Genomic DNA, 25,649 nt, shown 5'->3' with positions numbered 1-25,649 from the left:
ACAATCCTCCTTGCTCTCCACCAGGAGGTCCCGCCTTCCACTCCCTGTCCTTACACCCAGCTGATTGGCTAACCAGCGCTTTATTGACAGTTGTTACATCCACTCAACATTCCTCCACAAAGAGGTGAAAATTTTTCTCTTATGCATCTTACTCAATTGATATCTCTGTTAAACTGATTTATAACTCTCTCTCTCATACTCTTTATTAATTTATTTGTTTAAATAAGGCTTTCCCACCTAAGGCGCCACAATGATCAAGGCCTTTGACTATGTTGTTTAATAATTTAATACCTGCAACTACAAAAATGCTTGTCATTTGTTAAGTAAATTGACAAACTGTTTTCCCACTTGAATGAATACTAGAATTTAGCCTGTAGATTTTCTTCTCTTTCTCTTTCCTTTATTTATTTTTGAAGGTTCCAACCGATTAAAAGAGGTGTCGTATTTCATGTGCACCTATAGATGCCCAGAATGGAGTTGCAGGGGTAGGAAAGAGCCACGTGGGTACAGAGCAGGAACTCTGAAGTTCCATATGGAAAAGAATGGCCCGGATGTACACTTTAGCAAGTATGACGGGATTATGGATGGAAGGTAGCCCAGACAGAAATTGTTGAGAGCAGATGGCATGGGATAGAGGATGAGAGATAATGGAAGGTGGCTTAGGAGACAGTATCTGCCATGCCCCAAGTGAAATAAGGCTGCTGCAAAATATATCAGGTGTGTGTGTCTTTATTATGAAAGCAGATTAAATAATACCACGGTAACAACTATAAGCCTAATAATAAACATTTATTAGGCCATACCATTCAATTAACTGCAACATGTCTCCTTGCTCTCTTTAATAGTTTTTAATTATGTATTTTATCTTATACATCTGAACATTTTTGCTGCATGTATATCTGCCTGGCATGCACAGAGTTTAGAAAAATCCATCAGATCACAAATACTGGAGTTACGGGTAGTTGTGTGCTATCATGTGGGTGCTGGAAACCAAATCTGTGTGCTCTGCAAAAGCAGTACACATTCTGAAATGTTGAGTCATATCTTCAACCTCTTCCCCTGGCCTCTTGCTCTAAGCTTTTAGTCACATCTACCACTTAGTCTTCATGTGGCCTATCATGATTCACCTATAAAATTACTGTCCTGAGTCTCAGTACTTCATGTTCTGTGTGTTGACACTTCTTCCTCTGTACCTTATATAGAACACAGGCACGTGTACTCGCGTGCATGTGCACACGGACGGACAGACAGACAGACAGACACACACACACACACACACACACACACACACACACACACACAATTAAACAGGCAGTAGTTTCTTTCTTCCATAAGACCATAACAGAGCAGCAGTTATGTAGAAGGAAACCTGAGAGAAATGGCTGAGCTACACTCAGGCAATAAATATTGTTGTCCTTTCATAATTCTCCAATTTTTCTCTAGTTGGGCTCATTTTAAAATGATTGTCAAAAGAAAATTTGTATCTTGATGGGAAGAATAGAATGTTGTGACACAATTGTCATCACCTGTCTGAGTTGGCTTAGCTATGCTAAGCATGCACAGCTTAGCCAGTGGTCACCACTGCAGGCCTATTTTTGTCAACACTACCACAGAAGAGGATTTCTTTTTAACAGGAATTTGGATCCAGAGCTACAGATTGTCTTCAAATGTATCAAATTAAGACAACATTGCCATGTTACTTTTGCTCAGGGAGACGTGTAGAACAGTTAACAATCTGGACCCATGGGGGCCTGCACAAACGGCTGTACCAACCAAGAACAATGCACATAGTAAACATAGACCCCTTATTCAGATCTAGCCAATGGACAGTCCATTCCCCATGGTTGTGGGGAGAGTGGGAACTGCCTCTGACATCAACTCTGGTGCCCCCTATTTGACCACTTCCTTTTGGTGGGGAGACCTGGTGGCACTAAGAGGAAGGGGAAACAGGATACCAGAATGAGACCTGATAAGCTGTGATCATATGGTAGGGGAGGAGGCCCCTTCTGTCCCAAGCATAGGGGAGGGGAATAGGGTGAATGAAGGAGGGAGGGAGAACAGGAAGATACAAGTGAGTGGATAACAATCGGGTTGTAATCTGAATAAATTATTTAAAAAAGAAAAAGAAAAAAAAAAAAGAAAGCATGCATAAATGAAGCCAACACTGGTGAAAGACAGCTCATGCACAGTTGTTGTAAAATGTTCTCAGTTTACACAGAACACCCTCACTAGTGCAGGTTAGTTCATTCTGTAATCAGCACACGTGAAAACATTTTTCTATCATTAATAACACATTAAAAACTAAAACGCAATATATGTCACATTTAAATTGTAGTTGTGTGTGTGTGTGTGTGTGTGTGTGTGTATGACAAATGTAAAGGTTTCTATAGTTTGTCTCTTAGACATCAAATACTCATCACTCTAAATATTCCAAAGTTTATGTCAAAGAAAAGTTCAGGGATATATAATCCAATTGAAAAAGAAAATTGACAGCCATTATGCAAAACAGTATACAAAAGGGAATCTGAAAATAGAATTACCATATGATCAAGCAATCCCACTGCTGAATGTATAGCCAAAGATATGAAATCATTATGTCTAAAAGACATTTGCACTTCCATGTTTATTAAAGCACAAGTCACTTTGCATCAGTTTGTGCAGACCTCCTCGTGTCCAGATCTGCTGGTCTTGCTGGTCTCCTTGTGGAGCTCCTGCTCCCTCCCAAACCTTCCATCCTCCCAGTCTTCCTGCTCTACCCAGAGTCTAGCTTCAAGTCCCAGTATCCGTCTTGATCCTCCACCATGTGGAGTCTCTCCGAGGACATCTATGTTGGGCTAACATCCACTGGTAAGTGAGTATATACCATGTATGTTTCTGGGTCTGGGTTAACTCACTCAGGATGACCATTTCTGTTCCATCCATTTACCTGCAAATTTCAAGATTTCCTTGTTTTTAATAGCTGAATAGTATTCCATTTTGTAAATGTAACACAGTATTTTTTGCACATTCTTCAGTTGAGGAACATCTAGGTTGTTTCCAGATTCTGGCTATTACAAGTAAAGTTGCTATGAACATAGTTGAGCAAATGCCCTGTAACTGATGGAATGCCATTCCTTCACTTGGCGGGGAAGGGGGACTTCTGCTGAACCTCTGACATGTACTCTGGTGCCCCAGGTTGGTTACTGACCCTTGGCAAGATGGCCTACTGGGCACACAGAGGAAGGGGATGCAGGATATACTGATGAGACCTAATAGGCTGTCTCCAGACAGTTGGGGAAGGAATCCCCCCCTCATCTGTGGTCTAGAGGAGGAGAATAGGCAAAGGAGGGAGGGAAGGTGGGAACGGGAAGATAAGAGGTAGGGAATAACAATCAGGATGTAATGTGAATAAATTATAATAAATAAAATATTAATTTAAAAAGATAGGCTCAACATAGACGCTATTCAATGTATGAGTGAGCAAAGAAAATCTGGTATTTATAAACGGCACAAAGTTATCCATCCAAAGTAACAACTGAAAACCACTTGTCTAAGCATAGATAGAACAGTCAGATGTAATAAGTAAGACACAAAAATACATATACCATGCGCTTCGACTCATCTTTGGAAATTAATACACCAGACTCATAGAATTGATACACAGAAAAGACTAAGTAAGATAAGAGGGAGTGGAAGAGATTCAACATGGGGCACTGAAAACCATGGGAATTATTTCTGGCTCTCCTTTAGCTTAGTAGCATGGCTTGTAGGTTAGAACTGTGGGTAATATCAAGTTACCAAGTTAACAACATCTAAAGAGAATTATTGTTTAAAGATATTGAAATGTGAGGCTGGAGAGATGGCTCAGAGATTAAGAGTACTGGCTACTCTTCCCGAGGTCCTGAGTTCATTTCCTAGCAACCAGATGGCAGTTGATGACCATCTATAAAAATGAGGTCTGGTGCCCTCTTCAGGCATGCAGTTGTACATGCAGACACAACATTTTATACATAATAAATAATAAATCTTTAAAAGAAAAGACATTGACATTCTTACAGCCCTCATATATATATATATATATACATATATATGCTTATATGTATGTATACATATATATGGTGTATATGTATAAATGTTATGTCTTAATTAAACTAAATTAAAAGGACACTATGACTTTGCAATGAACAGAATAGAGGGTGCAATTAAAGCCTTGGTGTGCCCTATATATTAAATTCCCTGTATTGTGATTTATTGGACTATACCACATAAGAAAGTATGCTAGAATATTTTAGCATAATTCCAACTATAATGAATAACTGCTGAGGTTAAGCTTAAATTGTGAGCCTTGGGTCATCTATGCTATGCTCAGTGTTCTAAACCATTTCAGAATAAACCCTGTAGAGAGAAGTAGAAGTGTTTTGAGCTGAACTTACTCTGGGGTAAAAATAGTTTCACAATTATACAACCAAATGAATGCTAAAATCAGATAAAGTGGTATTTAAAGAAGTGTTCTTCTATCCTAAGGGAGAAAGTTCTTTTATTAAATTTGTAGCAATTTGAAACAAAACTATGTAGTAATGGTAATAAATAACATCAATTTTAACATAAATAAGTGATCCATAGTCTGTTCATCTGTCTGACTCCTTGTCTCTCTCTCTCTAGCTTGCAAAGGTGTATATGCCCCCTGGACTCAACCCTTGGACATTTTATATCTTTCCTTGTACTCACCCCTTTGGTGATTCTATTATATTCTGGCTTCCATTATTTCGACCTTGTCCAGGGTGAGCTAGGCTATGATGGAATAAAAAATACCTCTCAGAAACTAAAGCAAGAAGGTCTGTTTCTCAGCTTTCCTGATTTTTCTTTTTTATCGTTTGGTCTGTATACTGTAGTTGTCCTCATTCTCAGACCCAGAGTGAGCAAGAACTAGCTGCACAACTGGGCATAGACATTGACAGGAAGAGAGAGAGAGGAAGGGAGAGAGAGAGAGAGAGGGAGGGAGGGAGGGAAAAGAGAGAGAGAGAGAGAGAGAGAGAGAGAGAGAGAGAGAGAGAGAGAGAGAGAGAGAGAGGAGAGAGAGATTTTGTTGCTCTGATACTGAAGTGAAATAGTAGTCCAAGGTAGAATTTTTCTTTTCATACCTGTCCCATGGCTCTACTTAGTGTCATAAAGCTAAGATATTAAATTCTACTTACATCTACAGAGTTATCAGATAAGGCATAATTTATTTCTCCCCAATATTTCTTTCACAACTCCATTTTTTGTATGAGTCTCATACTGTTTGTTATCCATATGTATAATTCCATGCTCTTACCTGAAAGTTTAAGGGCATCTCAAATATCCAAAAAGATAAAACAAAACAAAACAAAAATCATCGACTCCCTATTTCTTCAAAAACTTCTCCTCCAGGCTTTCTTATCTCTGACAATTAATTACCACATAGCCATTTACACACTAAACATTGAGTTGTGTTTTATACTTCCATCTCTCATTGTGGATACATTTGTTTTTCCATCAAGCCTGCTTATGTCATTAAATACAATAACCCAAACACATCATCTACCAGTTTCTTACCCTAAACTATTACTTTTTCCCCTTAGTTCACTAAAAGCACTTATTTATTTGTATCTTTGTTTTTCATAAAAATTACTATCCAGACAGCATCTGAAATTATTAGTTTATACAATGAGAAAAACTATTGTGTAGCCTGATTACCAACTTCGACCACATTCATACACACTTATATTTAATTTCAAACAACTACCTCCAGTCTCTAAGGCTCTAATTAATATGATGCATAATAAAAGTTGCTTCACTACCCAGATGGTGGGATTATCTTAATATGTATTTTTTTATCATAACAAATCAGCTGTCAAAGCATTCCAATGGCTTCACATCATAAAAAACATATAAGAGAGTGACCATACATTTTTATGCCACTTCATCCTTTGTGATAGCCACAGCATCAACTCATCACTTCCTTCTTCCCTTACTGCCATACACTGTAAAGATGTCTTTGCTGCTCTGTAAGCTTCCCTTGGACCTCTTCCCATCACACCACTGCCTCTGACATTCTCTTGACTTGATGCTGATTTGCCGAGACAGCTATGTGTCTTCATTCCTGAGTGTGATGTTGTTGCTGCTGTGGCTTAGAACTGAGATGTCTTTCATAGGCTTATATGCTAAAAGGCTTACTCACCACCCTATAGTGCTAACCTAAAGAAGCTGGAAATTCTAGGATGTGGAACCTAGGGAACATACTTGATAATTTATGGACATTAAAAGGAATATTGAGACAATCTCTCTCTCTCTCTCTTCTCTCTCTCTCTCTCTCTCTCTCTCTCTCTCTCTCTCTCTCTCTCTCTTCTGTCTCTCTTCCTCTCTCTCTCTCCCTCTCTCACCAGGACAAGAGGAATTGCTTTATTTCTTACATGGCCCAGGGGATCATGTGACCATAAGGTAAAGTTCCTGAGATTGGGAGCCCAAATAACTTTGTTCTTGTATGCCAATTTTTCTGAGGTAGTTCATGACAGTGATGAGTAAGTAAGTAAGTAAAATAATGATGAATAACAGTTGCTGCTTAAATATTAACTTTCACATAAACTTTCTCTTACTCTTCTTGTTTAAGTTCATTTTTAATTTATATATGCACTGCCTCTCTCTCCCTTCCAATCCCCTGTCCCCTTGTCCTCTGAAAAGTGGATTTCACCAACTCACTGGGGCACATCAAGTCTTATCAGGACTGAGCTCATCCTCATCCACTGAGGCCAGACAAAGCAGCTCCGTTAGGAGAAAGTGATCGAAAGCAGGCAACAGAGTCCATGTCATAGACAGCAGTGGCTGAACTCACTAGGAGACCGACATGAAGACCAAACTTCCCATTGGTTACAAGTGTGTAGAGGGCCTAGGTCCAGTCCGTGCATGTTCTATAGTTGGTGCTTCTGCCCCTTATTCTTATCTAAAACAGTATTTCTCTCTGTTCTTTAACAGTATTTCATACCCTGCCATGATTTTTTATTTAAATTTTTGTTTTTAATTTCCTATGCATGAGTGTTTTGCCTGCACCTTTATCTGTTTGCTACTGTGCTTTGTAGACACAGAGGACAGTGGAGATGGAATCTCCTAGAACTGAAATTATAGACAATTATGAGCTGTCATGTCGGTGTTAGGAATTGAACTCAGGTCCTTGGGAAGGCTAGTCCCTACTCATAACCACACAGCCATCTTCAGCATTAACATCCTTTTTAAAAACCATTTTCATTTTCTTTAAAGAACTGAAGGCAAAAGAAGAGATTGTGAGCAAAATAAAACACTGACACTCTTACAAATATAAATGTTCATGTTGCTTTACCAAAGGGGAGGAGATTCCACACTCTATGCTTTTATGCTACAGTGATGTGATCTCTCTACATGTAGAGGCTGACAAGGATTATTGGGCCCAGGATGAGGATGCTCGTAGTATGCCACACTATATCATCAAGCCTTACTACAAATCGTTTGAAAAGGACAGTCTTCTTTATTTTAATGTCTGTTTTTCTCCAATTCGCTGATTCTTTTATGTCTCTCTATGTTGCCAGGGCTGCTCACACCATCATGAGTCACAGTCCTAGTGTCTTCAGAGTGAGGACTGAATGTAATCAAGTATCTTTTAGCACTGTCTGAAAAGGACAGGAACTTTTTTCTTTCTAATCAAATATAAGAGTATAAGAGGGTAAGTTTTAATCAGAGCTACAGTCATTCTCTCATAGACTTAAACAGAACATTTCCAGAAAAGAAAGAAAGAAAGAAAGAAAGAAGAAAAGTGACAAAGAAAAGGAAGCTTCCAATTTGATTTTCATTCAATTTTCTTTTCCCTTAAGCCCATACTGCACAAACTTCAGCTAGGATCAACGCTATCTTCTTTACATAAAAGGCTCCTTTTTTTTTCTTAACAGAACACTTCAAAATCATCATGTTATTAATAACCTCAAAATATGTTGATGAGAGTGTGATGAGCACATCCAACATGACATACAATTTGCAATAGATCTACATAGAGATTTTTGTAAATGAGACGGTGTGAACTCTGAAGACAACCATGAAAGTAGTGAGGTGTCGAGGAGAGTGCTTCAAAGGCTTGAAATTAAAGCTATCATCAGGTTCGGCAATTTCCAAGATTATTTAACCATTCTGAATAATCACAGCATCATGGAACCAAAGAGAAAAGTATTTGAGCAACTCTGAGTCATCCAAATAGGTTATATCTTAAAGGAGTTTAAATTCCTTCCCTCACATGGAGCTACGAACCAATATGATTATTGTCAAGTGGGGGAACTGTTCAGAAAGCATTCATTAATTTAACAGAAATATATTCACTAGGCACTTAGATATGCCAAATAATAAGAAAGCATCAAAAACATAAGAATTTTAAAAAGATTGTCTCAAAACATATTGACACATATGCACAGAGGAAGTTATGGATCTATGTACATATATATGAAATATATGTTGATGAAAACTGCAGTTACAAGAGCCATAGTTTTCAGAAGCTTTTGTGGGTTAATTTAGAGGTATGCTCTAAAAATGCTTATTATTAGGTTAATTATTATTATGGCAGTATTTTCTAACTTGCTATCAATCAATAAAAACACAAACAACTAGTATAATTTAAAATAGCCTTAGTTCACCTGGGGCAGGGCAGATATTAATCCTCTAAACTACCTCCCTTGTTGGGGCAGGTGTTGCATACCCTGCCTCAATAAAAAGCCAAGACACCTGGGCAGGACAAATGGGACAGGTGTGGCTAAGGTTTGGACAGAAAGGTTCATGGTAAAGGAAGTGGTCAGGGACTGGAAGAGGAGGGGACACAAGAGAGGAAGAAAGGAGAAAGAAGGCTGCACCAAGGGTGAAGTGGAGCAGAAGCACACGGCTAGCATGGATGGAGGATTTGTCTCAGACGAAGAGCATTAGCAAGTAGTTGAGATTATGCATGGGAGGTAGCTCGATAAAAAATTATTAGAACCAGATGGCATGGGATTGGGGCAGGGTATGGAAGAGCCATCCCAATATGGGAGACAGCTTAGGAAATTAATTCTGCCCTGCCCCAGGTGAACCAAGGCTATTTTATTGGTCAAGCAGGAACAAGGTTTTAGGTAAGGTTACAAACATATTGGGGTACCTTGGTCGGCTAATTTGGTAGCAACCAGACCAACCTCCAACAAGAGCCTATGTAGTGGATATATCCCTAAGTTCAGGGACAGCTTTGATTTTTGGCTGAGACAATAATTAAGAAGTAAAGTAGGTAAGTGATGGTGATAATCTTTTTAAAGCTACCCCTCTCTCTCAACTCTCTTTTTTATCCTAGCAATGGACCCTTCTCTCTTTCTATTTTATTTTCCAAGCCAACACAGATGTTTTCATAGATTGAATGTAGTCCAAAATAATTTTTAAAAAATATATTTTCTTATAAAAAAAGTTGGCTAACATCCTTTAAAATAAAATAAAATATTTCAAATTAAAAACAAAGTCAAGGAGTAGAGAGGGCTCAGTAATGGAAAGTGCATTTCTTTTTCTATTGCGGAGGAATTGAATCTGACTCCCCGCACCTATGCCTGTGTCTCCAGCTCTATAAGTTCTTTGTTGTCTTTTGGCCTCCACAACCATCTGCACTCATATGCAGGAGGGGCTTTTCTGCATGTGTCAAGGCAGGCAGTGATCCGTGAAGACTGAGAATGAAAACTTAGTTCAGATTGACTTTGTTTACCTGGCTCAAACTTCAGGTAGTCTAATGCCAGATGGTTTATTACTAGCGTTTTAAAACACTGTGGAATTTAGAGAAATTTTCCCGGTATAATACAGTTTCTGGTGCAGAAGAAAGCAAAATTACACTGAAACTCAATTCAGGGTACATTCTTTTTTCTTTTCTTTCTCTCTCTCTCTTTTTTTTTCTTTTCTAATTTTAAAAACAAGGATATGAGTTCTTAAGATAGGCTACTTGTATTAACTTAAGGGCCTGTGGAAGAATCTGGCCTGTGTCTGTCATAGAAAGTATACTGCTTATTTGGGCTATCAGCCAACTCTGGTCCTGGTTGTGGAAGCAGGGGAGTGAAGGAGGGCTCTGGCAATACATATAATGTAAAGGGTCATTTAGACTTTCAGGTTTTCCATTCCTGGTTGTAAAAGCTTGGTCCAACAGATACCACAGATCACCAGGCTGATAATCACTCTCAATTCGCAGCTTACTGGATGAAAAACAGGCTTTACATCTTCTTCATTGGAAAGACAATCTTGTGTGCTTACCCTGTCCAGCCTCCCTGGAGACCTGTTGGTGTAAGGACCTTCATGCTCCCAACATGTGCACACACCCTCACCCGATTCCAACAAAGGCACACATATACACATAATTTAAAACTAAACTAAAATCTTTAAAACTAAACTTCAAAAACTCACATAAATTCAAGGAAGTATTTCCAGGTATTCATGCCCCACAGCCTCTCACTTACAGACCTTGTTTGGCTGATTTGCATATTGATAAAAAAAAAAACAACAAGGACTCGGGAAGAGATAGCTTGAACTTTCTGTCCCAGATACCACTTACAAATTTATAACTTTATATATATATATATATATATATATATATATATATATCACATCTATAATATATATGTATGTATACAATGTATGTGTATGTTTCTCTTTATGGAATTGAGTTTTCCTTTAGGGATTGGCACAGATATTTAGTGTTCATTCCCCCTCCCCCCACTGCCAAACCTCAAGAATATCTTGACGTGAACTCACCTCATACATCCAAGAATAGTTATTTGCAAATACATATAGATGCTCTGTTTTATGCTTTTCTTCCCTTGTTGTACAAGAGAAAATATTAATATTTATCTCAAGGGATTGATGTAAGATAAGTGGATTTAAAATTTACAAATGTTCAGAATAATGATCAGTACTATGTAACTCTGTGAGACATGCAAGAAATGATGATTATTTGAACTATCACTAAATTTTTGGCGTGTTAGTAACTTCTCTAGTATAAGACCAATGCTTGGTAAACAGTGCATAAAAACACTCGTTATATTAGGGAAGCAATTTTTAGGATGATTCCATTTTTATTATGTTTGTTCTGCTTCACTCTTGCCATTTCATCTCTTTAAGACGTGATCTCTTTATTGAGACTGCATGTGTACATCAGCGTGAGATGCAGGAAACATAATCTTCCTCATTGAAAACAGCACTACAAATGACACATAAAACAACCTAAGGGGAGATGAAGTATAAAGGGCTTGTTTTCGGTAGCCTTGGAGGAGATTGTTTGTGGAAGAAACAAGTCTGCATTGCCAAAAGTAAAAGGATACATCAGGTCCTCAGCAGTCCTAAAAAAAAAAAGAGTGCACAAGTAGGCTTAAAATACCATTTCTTTTAATAACCCTGTAAGGCATTGTAAAAAAAATAACTGAATTCACAGAACATTCATTGTGCTCCTTACTTTTTGGTATATAAGCCCTTCAATCTACTGATATTGTTTTGGTCATGATTACATTTTGCTCCAAGAATTTTAATATTTAAAATAATATTGAAGTTTGCAGGCAAATGGACAGAACTAGAAATGATCATCCTGAGTGAGGTACCTCAGACCTAGAAAGACACACATGGCATATACTCACTTATAAGCGAATATTAGCCATATAATACAGGATAGCCACACTACAATATACAGACTTAAAGAAGCTAAATAACAAGGAGGAGGACCTTGGGAGAATGCTTAAGTCTCATCCAGAAGGGCAAATAGGGTACACACCAGAAGCAGTTGAAGAGAAGGAAAAAAAAAAAAAAAAGGATCCCAACATAGAGGTCCTCTGAAAGATTCCACTGAGCAAGGGCTCCAAGCAGATGCTAAGATTCACAGCCAAGCTTGGCGGTGGAGTGCAGGGAGTCTTATGGAAGAATTGGGGAATAGAGGGACCTGGAGCAGACAGAAGCACTACAAGGAGACCAATGAAGCCAAGAAATCCAGTCAAAGGAGGAGGGTGCTACAGAGACTGATGCATCAACCAAACCGAGGACCATGCATGGTGAAGACCAAGACCCTTTGCTCAGGAGTTGTAGATAGGCAGACCAGTCTCCTTGTGGGTCCCTTAATATGGGGAATAGAGACTACTTCTAACATGGACTCTAGTGCCCACTGGTCGATCACTAACCCCCTGGTGGGGCAGCCTTGCCAGGCCACAGAGGAAGAGGATATAGACAGTCCAGATGAGACTTGATAGCCTGAGGTCAGATGTTAGGGGAGGAGGACTCCCCCTTTCTGAGGACTAGAGGAGGGAGGAGGGAGATGATGGAGGGAAGATGGGACCAGGATGCGATGAGGGAGGAGGCTACAATCTGGTTGTAAAGTGAACACATTAAAAAATAATAAAAAAAATAAAAGTAAATCATTAAAAACAACAACAACAACAATAATAAACCTAACATTGAATAACTTAAGTATTTTCCTCAATTTTGTTTAGTAGGAAAACTTGCATTGGAGCTTAGGAAATCCATAGCCTCCTGACTCAGGTCCTCATCATCACTTTATGGAGGTGTGGCTTGGGTGCTATAGGTTTGGTTGTATGTCAAGGAGATGCTGATATTCAGAAGACAAACTAAATACCATTAGTAATTTTGAGGGGACATAACAAGAATGTTGGTGATGTGGTCAGCATTAGAGACATAGGAGAAATATATATAAAGGAAATCCCAAATCTGATTATTTCTTTTTCAGCAATACAGATCAAAGCGTCTTTATAAAGTGGGGTGAATAGATTTCAAGTTCTCCATGCTGTCTTTCAAATCTTTCTGCCCTTACATTGCCCACTCATTACTTTATATAGTCTGTTTTGTGACAATCTGCTAGTTAATTTTTGTTATGATGGACAGAGTTTACTTTGGCTGAAAGTTTGAGAGTATTGTCCTTGGTGACGGAGAAGCCATGGTGGTAAAAACAAAAGGTAGCTGGCTGCTTTCCATCCACAGGAAGCAGAGAGAGATGAGTACTGGTGCTCAGCTTGCTTTCTCTTCCTCTTCATTTTAGGATACAGGCTCATGGGAGAAGGTCACCTACAATCAGGGCAGGCCTTCCCTCTTCTAAAACACTCTCAAAAAAAATGTAACCAAAATGTTGTTTCTATGGTAAATCTAAATTCAATCAAGTTGATAATGAAGGTAAACTATTATAGATACCGACAGGGTAAAATACACTACAAAAATGGGAAAATGATTCTTTAGTAAGCACTTCTCATGATCAGAAATTCATATCATTCCACTGTGTCGGTATTTACTTTGTGCTGTAAAAATATTTGGAAAGCTATAAAAATGTAAGATCACAACATTTGTCCCTTTTCTCCAAGGGTTTGCCCACCAGCACAGAGTACATTTACTAATCCACTGAGCTGTTTCTGGGACTCAAATGCTAAATACGTTGTTAGAGGAAACAGCAACAATAAACAGAAAGGTTAGACTGGGAGATTTTTTTTTCCTCTTTGGGATTTGCACCTTTTATCTGAATAAAGAACATTATATTCAGATCACAGAGACAGGTTAGAATGTTTGACTACTACGCAACAAATATCCTTGGAAAGTTGATTCACAATAGTTGACTCTAATGCCTTCACCAGGCATGTTTATTTCCCAAAACCTCTAAAGTGAATACTTAAATTTTTTTTCTATTTTACGTTACTTTTCCCAAATCAGACACTATGAATGACTGAACAATTTAAATTTTGGTAGTTTAGATTTACAACTAATACTATATAAATATGTCACCCCATCTTTATGATCATTATTATAAATGGGTCTTCAACAAACAGAAACATTTTTACAGAGCCCCAAATCTCTTGCAGCATCAGATAAGATCTCAAGTCATCACTTTCTGATGTACAAATGAGAGGAAAGTTTCCGAACGTAGATCCAGGAGCCAGCAGGCATCAACTGTAGTTCTCAGCATGGGTGATAATTGTACTAACACTAACACACACCATGTAATTCCCCCAAATTGACTTTTAAAACATCAAGAACAGATTCTATGACATAGTTATTTAAATAATAAATTGAATCATGTTGGCTCATTACAGAGATTTACCTTAGAGTATACTTATGTGACTGTTGGGAGCAAGACTTATGTCAAGTAGTGACAGTGTCCTTCTGCATCAAAGAGTCCAAAACCAGTTCAAAAACTCATGTACGCAAATCTCTTGTGGAGAACATGAAGGCTCAAAGTGATATATGATAAATGTGAAAAAAATTATACAAATTGTTCTTATATTTTAGACATTCTGGAGTGCTTTGGCTTTAAATGAGCTAATTGTAAAACTTCCACAACATAAATTCAATGGACAGTTAATGGAAGCAAATACCAGCCATTGTTGTGATGATATCTACAATACAGTATCCTTAAGAGCACTCTGATTTCTAAAATGAACGTGGTCACTAGAAAGAAGTGATTGTCATAGTGTGTTTTCCATAGCAAGCAGAAATTTGTATCATTTACAAATTAATAAATTGTCACTTTACCTTATGTCATTGGTAGTTTGCTGGCACCTCTGAAGAAGAAGCTAGAGAAAGGAAATACAATGTTTGAGCCATGTTGGTCCTATTAACATGCATTGCCTGTGGTCACACCTAGCCACTGTGGGTCATCCATTTCTGGGATTCACGGTAGGATCGGATATTTCACTCTGTGAGCTCTAGTAAAGGAAAAAAGATAAAAATGTGCTTTCCAGTGTCAACTTATTTAGTGAAATAAATGTGTTACACCATGTCTGTTGGACACTACAAGGAAGGGAAGAGAAAAGACCAGTGGGCTCATAAATCAACAAAACCTTTTATTATTCCCAACACACAAGCAGAGTCAATGAATGATCAGGACCACCGAGCAAAGAGCCTTATTTATTCTGGCAGCCCAGAGCAGGGGCTGAAGTGTAGTTTATAAGCATAGAACCCACAAGTGCCTGAGCCAATCAGAACATGGGGAAGAGAGACTTTCCCAAGTGTCCCATTCTTGTCAACCAATACTGAATGTATGTGTTTTTGCCCAGTCAATCACATTAGTTTCCTCCTTCTGTTGTTATGAGCAAGCATCATATTTGGAGGAACTGTTGTTGCTTAGGGAGGGGTTGGTCAGTTTAGCTAAAATCAAGTCTGAAGTTAAAATGGCAGGATTTCAGACAATTTCCTTGTCTCTGCTCCTAACAAATTCTAGAATATATTGTAATTGATTGGATATTTAAAATAATGTCTTTAACATTAAAGAAATATACTTACCATAATTATTATACACACCCACATAAACAACACGTTTTCCACAGAGATATGAACTAAAACAACCTGTTGATGCTTATTGTTGTAAGCACCAATAAATCTATTGCTATCTTGCCCCTCCACCCACAAACATCCTGTGGTCACTTTTCAAAGTTACCATAGGCAGTAAAAGTTTTACTGAAAACTAAGGATTTTTGAGCATCACATATGTACTATGCTTTCCCCTAATTGTGAGAATTAACATTGCATTTGTCATTTTTACTGTTTTAATACAAATACTTAAAATTAGCATAAAGTCATCTTGAGTTTTGTTCTAATTAAAAAATATACACTAAAGATACATTACTCTCATAATTAATACATAAAAAGCTTTACTTCTAAGTGGAAATATTTTGTGTGACCATAAAATCTCAATATTATATCACTTAATTGTATTGAGTTTCCTCTAGGAACTGGTGTAGATATCTAGGATTTTGTTTGTTTGTTTGTTTTCACCCCAGACTGCAAGGATATCTTGATATAAACTCACCTCATACACCCCAGAAGAGTTATTTACAAATACAGTTTACTCAATTTTTCCAAGCATCTGAACAAATTATAAGATAATATCAACGGCTCTCTGATGATATGCCTCTTTCTGTATATGTTTTCTTTTCTCTTTTCTCTTGATTAAATTCACATGGGATACTTATGAAGTTTAGAAAATTGGTGACTATGGGGAAGTTTTTTCTTGTCATAAGGAATACTTCACTACTTTATGTGTCATACCAAGCAAATTGTAAAGTTTAATATTTACCTGTGATTTTTACAATTTTCATGAGTAAAGTTATGGGCTTTCCCAAAGGTGGAATACATTCTTAAAGCAGCACATGAACTGAAGTCTATAAATTCATCAGAGTTATGAGACATCAATATAAACACATACATATTAAGATTATCTTCTAGTTGATGATACATTGTAGTCGTCAATATCATAGTGCTTTGTGATATCTATAAAAAGTAACTCAGAGGGCTGTGTTACAGCTGAGCCAGCACCAAAGAGACAGACTTCACTTAGCTACTTGGCTAAAAAAGTAAACCTAAATGGTAAATCTTTTTTTAATGTTTCTTTTTTAGTGTATACATTTATATTATTACACATGAATAAAATAAACTATATACAGCAGGAAGAACTATGAGACAATCAAGAATTATATGAATGTTACATTCACAGTGATTTGGCTATTTGTATTTGGCAAACTTGAAGTAAACATCTTTTCTATCTTGTTGGATCTAAATTTCTGAATGAAGATCAATATCTGTCATATCTCATCTCTATTAACTTAAAACATCTATCTTGATCTCAAAACATGTTAACCCCTAACCTACTGAGCTTAACTGAAAGACTAAACTATCCAGTCTACAACCGCATCAGAGATTTGAGAAGGAATCAAACTTTAATACCTGAATGAACCAGAAGTGCAGGTTAGCAGCTTCCAAAATGAGAAAATGACTGAGACCGTTTCCTACCTGAACAGTCAGTCATAAAACAATGTCTATAAAATTGAAGTATCATCTTCAGCCTTCTGGCCCAATATATCTGACAGACATATTTGTGAGGCAGGAACTATTGAGAATTTGTTTACCCTGTCTAGGCAGAGTTCGACTGTCAACTCTGCCTGCACAGTATTGAATTTTGTATATTGATGCAAATCATGGATGTGTCAAATACTAGTCTAATTTCATCACAAGAATATATATTCTAGGTCTAATAGATAGATATGATTCTATAGCAATACAAGGTAAATTAGTTGAATAAGGTCTTCAAAAGCCTCAGAGACCTACAGAATATAGCATTTAAAGATGTTTTTATTATTCTAAAGATTCATTAACAAGACAAGTTAACTCCTGCCAACATCCAACCTGCCTCAAAGAAGATGATGAGCATCAGTAAATGGCAAATCTTGAAGATCTCAGTTCTCCAGTCTGTTTTACATATTATGCTTCAAGTATCCTGAGTCTGTGTAAGCGACCTACTACTATATTTATTAGTTTACTTGAACTTTAAACCAAAGTAGTGTGGTGTGGTAGACATTAAAATATCAAAGGATATTATAAAAATCCCTGACCTATTAAACTGGCAAAAATTAGACAGAACAACAGAAATTCCTGATGCAACAGTTAATGGAAGCATTTACACTGTTTCTAATGGATTCCAGAGTGGAAATGAAGAGAAAAGTCAAGGGAAGACTTCATCATGGGGAGGCTCAAAGGTTGTGCTCTGAGGTCCAGCATTTGAAAGGGGAAATATCTGCCTAGTAACCAGTGTGTAGGGTCACTCAAATTTGATGTGTGCCCTTCTCAGGAGACTAGGAAGACAATAAATGCCAATAAATGGTTGGCAAGGGAATAATTGGTTAAAAACCAGATTTCAAGTCAGGAGGCACTGGGCTCAGCCTGAATTCTTGAATGAAGAATGTTTAGTGAAAATGGTGAGCCCAAGACACCCAGAGGGCCCTTCCTGGCCATATCCCCTCCCCTTTGTCTCTAGAGCCATTACAATGTACAAGTATGTGGTGGAGATTTGGGAGAGCAAAAGAAGTGGGATGGTTTGCACACTATGAAGAGAGTTGGAACTGGAAATATGAGGGCGCATAATGTGATGCTGTCCCTGTTGTTACTGCTGAGAGACATGTCTGAGTCCATGGCCCTGAAGCATCAGGGGACCATGTCAATACGGTAATGACTCAGTAACTTGGGACCACCAACTTGTTTTTTTTTTCATTTTTTTTATTAATTTATTCTTGTTACATCTCAATGGGACCACCAACTTGTAGAGATGTATGTTTTTACATGGCAGTTGTACCACTAGTGAACTGTCAAGTTGAGAAAGAGTGAGCTGCTAGTTTGTACTTGTTTTTAAAATTAAATTAATCCTTGATAAGAGTTGCTTTTTTAAGGGGTTAGTCTTTGACCACTATATTTTGAGGCCATCTCCATTTTGATTGACCTGTCTCACCATCAGGCCTGTTACTCTCCATGACTAAGTGTGGATGTACTTATAGTGGAGTAAATAGCATGTGTGTGTGATCAAGGGAACTGAAGGATAGGCCCCTTATTTTCTCTGTTTTTTGTCTTTCACTTCTATCATTTTAAATTTGTTCTCTTCAATACTGAGAATTGAGTCCAGTGTCTTACACTCAGTGGACAAACGCTTTACACAAGGCTGTATCTCAAGGCTCACTTTCTTTTTCTTTCAACTTTAAAGACAAGGGAGAAGAAAGTGGAGAAACCATTTTAATCTTTCTTCTCTCTAACCAGAAGTGACAAATCATATACCTCTCTACATTTCCATTGGCAGTAAATCAGGTATATGTTTCCAATATTATGAGTAAGGTGATAGAATCTTTACAATCCTGAATGTGTGATGGTGGTAGACAACATTTGCTGTGGCATCCATCATATGTATTTCCACAACAAGAGAACCAGGGAGCAGGGGGAGGTTGGAGGATGTGAATGCTGGCCGTCCTTTGCTACTTCTATTTGTACTCAGGTGCAGCTAAAGCCATTCATTCACCCAGGAAATACACAACAATTGTTGACTATGTGGTAGGCAATAGTCTGAGCAGCAGAACGTGTTTGTAAACATGAGGAGAAGGCCATGAATAAGAAAACACTCCTTCAAAAGGCTCATCATTTTCATCTGCAAAGCGGTGTTTAAGGAGAGCTGTTCCATATCTGTCACTGTGGTCAAAACACAGCATCTTAGCTTCGATTTGGAGCATAGATCTAAAAGAAAGACTGTTGGAATTAAATGAATATATAATAAATGACTAAATTTATCTTTAACGTTCTCTACTACATTTTGCATGTTTTCATTTTTCTAAAATTTTAAACAAATAGAGGAAGTCCCCCTCAGGAACAGTCATAGGGGAGGGGAATAAGGGGAAAATAGGAGGGAGGGAATTATGGGAGGATACAAGAGATGGGATAACCATTGAGGTGAAATAAGAATAAATTCATAACAATTAAAAAAAGAATATGGTGATCGACTACAAAAAAAAAGAAAGAAAAGTCACAGTGATAACATAAGAAAATATAGAGTGATTTAAATGTTTAATTCTTGCTTGTAGTAATTTTATTTCTTCATGGAAACTATATTCTTTAACCATATCAAACCCCAGAATGTGGTTTATACACCTCTTGTCATTTTAAAATAATCTGCACAATTCATTTGTACCCATATACAGTAGGAAATCATTTTGTATCTTTTAGAAGTATGCATCCAAAGACAGGAGTTATTGTCTTCATTATATTTATTAGCAAGTAATACATATTTGTTGATTTGCTAAAAACCATAAAGAATATTCTACAACTTATTTGTACATGTCTAGAAACACATTGACTTACAACAGTTGTAAGAAGTATACAAAGAAAGAGGAAAGGCAGGATATATGGGGTGGAAGAACATGAGTGTGAATGTTCCATACAAAACAGCTCAACCTATTGCTGGCTGGCTTTGAACAAGAAGACATCTACAGGTAGAGAATATATGGTGCAAAGCCATGTAGGAGCCTTGAGTGAAATGGCCAGTAAGGAAGCTGAGACTGCGTTCCTGCTGCCATATGGCTCTAAATTTTGCTAACAATTTGAGTCTGAAAACTTACTCTGAACTTCCCAGACTCTCCAGAGAGTAAAACAATCAGCCCTCAATTAAATTTAGTTTGTAAGACTCTAAGCAGAGAAATCACTGAGCCACAACTTCTGACCATGTTGAAAAAAAAAAGAGACTGTCAGTTAAAGCCACTAACTTTTTGATAATTTAATTCTATAAATGTATCTACTTGATTTCAATAAAGTCTAGTAATTTTATTCATTAAAAATAAGACTAATGTATGTCTGATGAATGATCGCACTGTGAATAAACTCATCTATTCCGACCACCACAAAATCAGAAAATAAAACCTATTACAAATACTAGCAGCTCTTCATGCTCTAAATGAAAATATGATTTTTAGTTTTAAAAATTTATTTTCGGGTTTTCTCTATTTTAACATTTACAATAGAATCAAAGACTAACGTTATATTGGATCCTGTTCTGTCATTCAATGTTGTAAAGACAAAACATCAATGATTATGTGTGTAGTTCTACTGATACTTTATACTATGACTGTATCATGTTTATGATCATTACCCTGTCTCCAACTTCATCTCAGTTTGGTTATTTTTCTTTTGTGTTTTTGAAATTTAAATTTTATTTTTTAAATGTGTTTGCTTTACATCCTAATTATAGCCACCTCCCTTGTTTCCTCCTAGTCTCACCCTCTCTCCCTCTTCCCGCCTATGCCCCTCCCCTAGTCCTCAGAAAGGGGGAGTCCTTCTCTGTTACCAACTGATTCAGGCCTATCAAGTCTCACCAGGACTGTCTTCATACTCTTCCTTCTGTGGCATAGTAAGGCACCCTGCCAGGAAGAAGTAATCAAAGTACAGAATCCATGGCAGGGACAGCTCCTCTTCCCCTTAATATGGGAACCCACCTGGAGACTGCACTGTCTATTGGCTATATCTGAATAGGGGACCTAGGTCCTCTCCATGCATGGTCCTTGTATGGTGTCACCATTGGCCTCCCTGGGTCCAGATTTGTTGGCTCAATTGGTCTTCTTGTGGAGTTCCTTTCCCTTCTGGGTCGTTTTATGTCCCATTTTTCCATAGGGCTTCCTGTGCTCTGCCCAAAGTTTGTCTATTACACTCAGCTTCTGCCTCTATCCCCTGCTGGGTGGAGCCTTTCAGAGGACATCCCTGGTAGGCTCCCATCCTGTATATATTTACTTATAAGCAGATAATAGCCATATAATACAATATAACTACATTACAATCCACACACTTAAAGAAACTAAGTAACAAGGGGGAGCCTGTGGAGGACACTTAATTCTGAAGGGCAGGTAGAATAGACACTGTAAGCAGTTGAAGAGGGGGAACAGGATGGGAGTCTTTCCATGTCTTTAAACACATTCAATGTGTGTGCTTTCTTTTAGCTTATGTGAAAAGTACATATTAATGGATTCAGGACTAGGAGAAATAAAATTATATCTCAATATAGGTAGCATCTTCATTTAGAAACTATCACATTTATTCCCTTTAAGAATGAAGAAAGTTACAGCCTGGATTCTCTTTTGAGAAACACAGCATTCCTTCTTGTACATAACCTATATCTCAGAGTCTATCCTGGTGTGTGTATGGTAGGCAGAGGAAGAGAGTGTTTAAGAAGGTGGCTTATAAATGAAGAACAAAGAAAGAGAAGATGACATATATGAAGAATGGAGTTAAAAAGGAAGGGACATATCTTAACAGGTGTTTTGTTCAGATATGTAAGGACTCGAAAGTGAGAAGTGTGTCATCTAAGTATAATGTCATGCTACTTTGTTCACCTTTGAGGGTTTTTTTCCTTCACAGATTATAAGACAAATGCTGAACATGAGATATAAATAATAAAAATTAATAAAAAGTAGAGCAAAATGACCTTGTTAAAGAGATAATATTTCATTTATTGCATGTTTTATCACGGAATCTTATTGTCTTAATTTTATTTACAACCAAGTCAACTAACATTGATATTATTCATCCTTTTCATAGGTTACAAAGGTGTGAATAATTTGCTATGTTATACCTATTTATTTAAATATGCTTAATTTTCTCTATTTTATGTCTTTCTTCCTTCCTCTATCTTTCTTTCTTTCTCTCTTTCTTTCTTCCTGTTTTCATTCTTTCTTCATTTTTGAGGCAACGAGATAGTTTAATGGACAAAAGCCCAAATTTCTAAATAGCAGCGTCATTAACACATACACCCAAACAATTTGTTGCTTAAAGTCTGTCTTGTTCATTTGGGGATTCCTTAGCGGCATTTGTATTTTCATTCTACCCATTATATTTCAGTCAAATCTTGAAGAATTATTGAACTTGATTCTCACTTTAAAGAAATGTGGCAACAACAGCTGTCTCTTAAGCGTTATTTTTAATTGAAAATTATTAGACTTGAGGGCAGAGACTGGGGGAGGGGAAGACGGGGAAACTACAGTCAGGATGCAATATGTAAGAGAATAATAACAACACTAAGAGACATTACTAGGGTAAATTTATAAGCCTGTAAAATCTTTGAGCGGGTAGGGACTTGAAGGGTATGGTACAGAGCAAAGTGCAGGATATGTCAGCGCTCTGAGATACACACATATGACTGTATTTTTACTTAGCCGTAACCCTAACCTTAATGCAATTCCTGTTTTCTACAAATCAAAACCAACTATATTAGATATAGTCCTGCCTCTTAGAAACCTACTGTGAAATTAATAAATAGTTTTATCTTATCAGTGCACTGACTTTGGTTTGAAAAGATGTCTATGCTAAATTTTGAATGAAAACTGAGCATCATTTAAGTGTTAAATCCACAGGGCGGGCCAGATCACTGCCTACTGTTTCCTCTTGGATTTATTCCAGGTAATATTGTCACATTCTAATGATTTTGGATTGGAGTAGCTTAGATAATTAGAAGCTGGAGCCAGCACTGCAAAAATATTTTTCCGAAATGAACAATGTGAGCCTGTCGTCTTTAAAAAAGAACATTTGTAGTTACGACACACGTCATTTGTGTAGTTACATAATAAGCCGATGCTATGAATTCTGCTAAAGATCTAACACCACAGCTTCACATGCCGAGTGTCAGACACCAGGGATCCCTTGTGCCTTCTGAACAAGCCTAAGATAATGAAAGTTTACAAAAGATGATAAGCTGTCTCCATTGGGCTATTTTCCCACTTGCCATATTTCCCTGACAAGGGTAAACACAGCCCCAAATGACTTGCAGCTGTTAGTTTCTTTATGAGGGAATGGCACTGTAATAAGGACCACATTTCTTTATCATCTGAGGTTGCTGTCTTCTTTTATATATTTATATGCATGCCCTCAAATCCCATATTTGTAAATGCACATAAAAGATATATGAATACCACCTCCACACAAAGACTAAGCTTTGTAAAACCAGCGTGCTTCCTTTTGTCCTTTGCATTTTCTTCTATACACTGGTTTAAATATTAGTCTAGTCTATATGTACCTTTAAGATTTTGTGCAATTCTTTCAACATGGAAATTTAAGGCAATAATAATTTCAGCTTTGAAGTAACACAACCTTTGGAGCAAATGTGATGCACTATAGTGACATAACAAATGTGGACATTAATTAAAGAGCAGCAGAATCCAGCAGAGAAGTTTGCCCTCCATCTGCTTGACCTGAGGTAATAACAATGTTCCATTAACCCAAGCTGACAGATTTTCTAGGGTTTGTCTCCATCCCTGAAGTTGGTGCTCCTGGTATGAATAACCATATGTGTTATATCATCCAGAGCATGCCATGCAGAAGGAAATGAACTGCTTATGTATTCCCACTTTTTGTTTTCCTTTTCACTTCAATCCTTGTGATGTCTGTTACAGGAAGCCATCCACACCTTTCCCTAGCTCCCTGTTAGTGAGCTTTCTACCCACAGCACTAAGTTGCATTATACGTTCTCAGGTTCTGACCGTTATACGCTCAAAGACAGTTTCATAAGTCATATGACATCACTGAGCAAACAGCCAAACCAGCAGATACTTTTTGCCTCATAATCCTCAGATTTATTCAGATAATATTTGGTGGCTTTCATTTGAATTATGCTAGATCCAACACTCGGAAAGTGAAAGAAAAAAAAAGGGAACATACAGAATTTTCTAAATAATAAATCAATGGGATGGAGCATCGTGTCCCAGAATAAAAATTTAAATATTTGATTGTGTTCACATCCACTATGCATTACCGAACCAAGGGAACTGTTTTGCTCCTCTATCTTACTACAGATCAAACATCAAACACTTTTCAGCAGAAGCACGCACCCAGGAGGCATTTTGCTTTGTCACAATACAGATTGCACAGCCTTTCTGATGAGAGGGAAGGCTCGCCCTGTAGCTGCAGAGAACAACAGGATGGTGATGTGTTATGTTGCTCTAGCTCCTCCCCTGAAATTGCTGCCTCACTGTGGTAAATAACTTTCCTTCCAATTATCCAAGTTCCTCAATCCACAGAGCTTGACCCCCATGACTTCAGAAAACACTGCCTGTTTGCAGTGATTAATCCAAGATTATAAGAATGGAGGGGCACTCATGAGAAAAGGGTGAACTCATGGTTTCTGAAGAAAGACAATGACAACGTTTCTTCAGGGCACCACACCAGTGCAGGGGGACTGATGTGCACAAGCATTTTCCTCATTCCTCTTTCCTGAAGGCGTTTATCTCCCTCATTGTTGCAACTGCTGTTGTGGTCTGGATATAGCTTCCTTTAGGTGGCCAGTAGCACCTACTCCAGTTGCTATGTCAGCACGGCTACATTTTCCTCCCAGCCTTTGTCTGGACAGCAGACTCCAGAAGGCAGCAAGCCTGATGAGACTGAGAAAGAGACTCGGAGATTATACCTGCTAGTTTCCTGCTAGCCAATGTCAGAACTTAACTGTCAGTTGCATACAACCCTGTCAACACTGCTTTGCTTTTTATTCTTGTAAGAAATGACAATGGTGCCTTCTTGGTAGCCTTGTAAGCCCCAACTACGGATCTTCATTTACATGAAATTTAGCCATAGAAGCTTGATATGAGATATCTTTTCCACAGTTGATAGTCCCTGACCTTTTTCTCTCCTTGTGCTCTGAAGAGGCTCCTTTTAATGTGTGGAAGAAAATAAGCTGAATGCAACAGACAACTAAACTCTACATTATTCTGTTTATAAGATACCATAGTGATGCAAAATCTTGAATGTTTTAATGTGAAATTGATATATTTTCACATCTTCTCTCATTACCAGAGATCTGACGATATCTTTCAAGGTCTTCTTCCAAGCTAAAGAGGAACTCTATCCTGAATTTGCTTAATTTTGTTTCTGTATTGCATAGTAAACTAAATTATATATATATATATATATATATATATATATATATTTTTTTTTTTTTAATTTTTTGCAGAAATTGGCCCTAGAACAGAGGGCATTTTACCCCTAGGTCTGACATTCTGGTGTCAAGGTGAGCTAAATTATTCTTTCATGTACTTCAATCTCAGCAGCCTATAAAGATTATATTCAACACTGCTTAGCAAATGAACTTAGCAATGCTTAGTAACGGACTTAGCAATGCTCTCTCATTCCCACAGATGGTGATAAATTCAGATTCAGACTCCATTAAACCTGAGTAGAGTAACCCAGCAGGTGGCTGTACTAATGGAAAATCTTGGCTTTGGAATAATGGGAATTACAACCGACAGCTCTTCTACACCACACAAAAAAGATGATGTATCCTTATTGACAGTGTCGCATTTGAGTCCAGAAGGCTGATCTGATAGTTCTGT

General features: G+C 37.6%; 1 long non-coding RNA gene across 1 annotated transcript in view; it reads right to left on the bottom strand.

The window, feature by feature from the left end:
* Nucleotides 1–11,127: 11,127 nt before the first annotated feature.
* LOC311583606 overlaps nt 11,128–25,649 on the bottom strand; it is a 36,218-nt gene continuing 21,696 nt past the window's right edge. The window contains exons 3-4 of the long non-coding RNA XR_014774596.1: nt 14,515–14,687; nt 11,128–11,339 (exon numbers count right to left, since the gene is read on the bottom strand). This is a non-coding gene — a long non-coding RNA (uncharacterized lncRNA). The remainder of the gene's footprint in view (nt 11,340–14,514; nt 14,688–25,649) is intronic.

Source organism: Acomys minous (assembly GCF_964271855.1).
Source record: "Acomys minous genome assembly, chromosome: 2".
Classification (NCBI taxonomy): Eukaryota; Metazoa; Chordata; class Mammalia; order Rodentia; family Muridae; genus Acomys; species Acomys minous.
Note: the sequence above shows the minus strand (reverse complement) of the source record. Positions and strands in the feature narration are given on the sequence as shown.